This window comes from Ornithorhynchus anatinus, chromosome 10, assembly GCF_004115215.2.
Source record: "Ornithorhynchus anatinus isolate Pmale09 chromosome 10, mOrnAna1.pri.v4, whole genome shotgun sequence".
NCBI lineage: Eukaryota > Metazoa > Chordata > Mammalia > Monotremata > Ornithorhynchidae > Ornithorhynchus > Ornithorhynchus anatinus.
The window spans coordinates 36,951,056-36,954,568 of record NC_041737.1 but is presented as its reverse complement, the minus strand read 5'-3'; the positions used below and the strand labels follow the sequence as shown (position 1 = coordinate 36,954,568).

Genomic DNA, 3,513 nt, shown 5'->3' with positions numbered 1-3,513 from the left:
GTTTCAAATGCAGGGAAATAATAAATTGGACCATAAAGTATAAATACAGTATGTACAGATGAAATGGTAATAATATATGTGAATAGAGAAGACATAATGGTTGCCCATAAAATATGATTAACCTAGTTGAAAGGAAAGGCTGTAGTAACTCACAAGTGGTGAACTCATTAGTGGGCTATAGGGGTTTCCACATGAGTGAAGAAATCATGTATAATGGTTGCTCATTACATACTCTATTTATTTCTAGGGTGTCTTTGGAGAAGCTTGTTTTTTCAATTAAGTTTAGGCAAGAAAAGAGAAAATGATGAGGATGAAAGGAAAAACAAAAAAACAAAACTTTAAACATTTTATCTAAAAAGGTTTTGGAATCATACTTCCTTAAAAAAAGCCCTTTATCAAACAATCAACCAATGAAACAGCCAGTGGTATTTATTGAGCATTTACGCAATTAAGGAATCCCCCTCTCAGGATCGCCCCTGGAGAGTTTCCAATACTCTACCAGTCTCTACTACAGGAGGGAGAGTCAAGCAGAGGATACCCATTTCATTCCTAGCTTGGGCAGTAGCTAGCCAGTGGAAGACAATCAGCTACAAGTCAAAACTCACCAGTGCTGGACAGCAGTGAAACAGGAGAGAGTTGAGGTTGGAGAGTCAAGTTTATTGGGTGGAAGAAGGCAGTGGTAATCCACTTATGTATTTTTTCCAAGAAAACTCTATGGATAGACTGCCAAAATGAATGCAGATGGAGTGGGGCATTCTGGGCGAGATGTGTCCATTGAGTAGTTTAGGACAAGACAAGACTAAGCAATTGGGAAAATACAATACAGTATAGTCAGTAGAGATGGTCTACCAACATAGTCTACAGGAAACAGCATAGTCTAGTGGAAAGATTACAGTCCTGGGAGCCAGAGGACCTGAGGTCTAATCTCAACCCCACCACTTAGTTACCTGCTGTGTGACCATGGGCAAGTCACTTAACCTCAGTCCCCTCACATCTGCAAAATGGGGATTCAATACCTGTCCTCCTGCCTACTTAAACTGTGAGCCCCATGTGGGACCTAGTTATCTTCTCTTTATCCCAGAGCTTAGTACAGCAGTTGGCATAAAGTAAGTGCCTAATAAATACCATTATCATTATTATTATTATTATTATTATCATCATAGTTCCTTCCTACAAGGAATTTACAGTTCTCAGAGGAATAGAGTTGATTGAGCTAGAACATTGCCTGAGCATTTGGGAAAGGACGATAGCACTAGTATACATAATTCTCGCCTTCAAGAAGTTTATATTATAGTGGGAGAGACAGACAATTATTTATTTTACAGGTAGAGACAAAGAGTAATTAAGTTATAAGGTATTTAAGGTAGGCAAGATATATACCTACTTGTAAAGGGAGATTATGAGTTCACAAGTACTCAGGTGGTACAGAAATCCTGAAGTAGCAGTTGAGCTGTATTACTTGAGGAGAGTAGAAATTAACTAGAGAAGGTCTCCTGGAGATGTGATTTCAGAAAAGCTTTGAAGATGGGGAGATTAGTGGTCTGTCAGATTTGAATGAGGAGGGAATTCCAGGCAGGAGAAAGGGCATGGAAAAGTGATCAGCGGCAGGAGAGATGAGAATGAATCACAGTGAGGTTACTTGGGAGGAGCAAAGAGTGCGATCTGGGGTGTAGTGGGTAAAGAGATTGGAGGAGTAGGAAGAAGAGAATTATGTGCTTTAAAGTGAATGGTAAGGAATTTCTGAGTAATAAAGAGAGGAATGGATAATCATGGAGGTTTCTGGGGAGTGTGGGAAGACATATATGAATAATCACTGGAGATTTCTGAGGAGTGAGGAGACATATCCAGAACCACATTTTAGATAAAGAATCCAGGCAGTTGAGTGAACTAATGGGATGGAGAGGAGTGAGACTGGAGGCAGGGTGATTGATGCCGAGATAATGCAATGAAACACCTTTTTTAAATGATATCTGTTAAGAGCTTATAATGTGGCAGGCACTGTTCTAGGCACTGGGATAGTTGCAAGGTAATCAGATTGGACAAAGTTCATGTCCCACATCGGGCTCACAGTCTTTATCCCCATTTTACAGATGAGGTAACTGAGACACAGAGAATAATAATGTTGTTATTTGTTAAGCGCTTACTACGTGCCAAGCACTGTTCTAAACGCGGGGGTAGATACAGGATAATCAGGTTGTCCCACATGGGGCTCGCAGTTAATCCCCATTTTACAGATGAGGTAACTGAGGCACAGAGAAGTTAAGTGACTTGCCCACAGTCACACAGCTGATAAGTGGCAGAGCCGGGATTTGAACCCATGTTAAGTGACTTGCCCAAGGTCACACAGCAGACAAGTGGCAGGACCAGGATTAGAACCCAGGTCTTTTTGACTCCCAGGCCTGTGCTCTATCCAATTGGCCATGCTGCTTCTCAAATTCTTAAAACAATTCACTCATACAAAATCCTTCTAGTAGTCCTCATCTCGAAAAGAGATCAGGGAATATTTGAGAAATGTCAAACCAACTGCAGAGAAATAGGAGGGATTCCACGTTGGGACCTCTGTTACAAGTAGAGCAGAAGGAAAAGAAAATAAGATTCAGCAGGGTGATGTTGATTGGACATGGAAGCTTCCATCCAAACTCAGAGGAATTGGTTCCTTCAGATACTCTTCTGTAGATCTGAACAGGATGAGACTCTAGCACTATGATTTTAACCAAGACTTTGCTACAAGGGGATTGGGCCCACTTCTCCATGGGTTTAAGGTTCAGACTCGCCAGACCTGGAGGTTTTTGAACTTCTTGAGAACTTCCACTCTTTCCTTAAACCACTGCTAATTTCCAGAGATTATCTCATTTGGGTCGATCATCCATCTTGTCCTAAAGATGAGGTGTGGGTCTGTGCTATTTGAATCAATCACCTCAAAACCGACACCATTGAAATATATGGGAAATAGTCACGTCAGAGAACAAAGGCAGTTTAATTTTTTTTTTTACAAGGGGAGGGATTATGTTAAGCCATTTGAGAAGAGGTTTTTTGATAGAAGAGGTTTTGTGTCCTTAATTACTGCAGTATTAGGACTCATTATTTTCAAGTCTTCTTGTTTCTTCCCCCTGCTCCTACTTTTTGTAAATAATTTTGCATTTGTCTGCCTCCCTGTTAGATTATAAAGACCTTGAGGGCAGGGATTATTTTTTTATATACTTAGAATACACTTCCAAGAATTCATAGCACAATTCTCTTACACAGCAGACATTTGGTACCCTAGCACTGTAGGTGCTAACACCTACAGTAGGTGTTAACCTCCCAACCCTATTGTATGTATTCTCGTAAAATGCCACAAAGGAAACTAATAATAATAATGTTGGTATTTGTAAGCACTTACTCTAAGGAATGGGGTAGATACAAGCTAATCAGGTTGTCCCACATAGGGCTCACAGTCTTCATCCCCATTTTACAGATGAGGTAACTGAGGCACAGAAAAGTTGAGTGACTTGCCCAAGGTCACACATCTGA

General features: G+C 40.5%; 1 non-coding gene across 1 annotated transcript; it reads left to right on the top strand.

Annotated features, from left to right (window-relative positions):
• The first annotated feature begins 458 nt into the window (after positions 1–458).
• LOC114814939 lies at positions 459–595 on the top strand. The gene has a single exon (XR_003762734.1). It is a non-coding gene; the product is annotated as a small nucleolar RNA SNORA7 (small nucleolar RNA).
• The last annotated feature ends 2,918 nt before the right edge of the window (positions 596–3,513 follow it).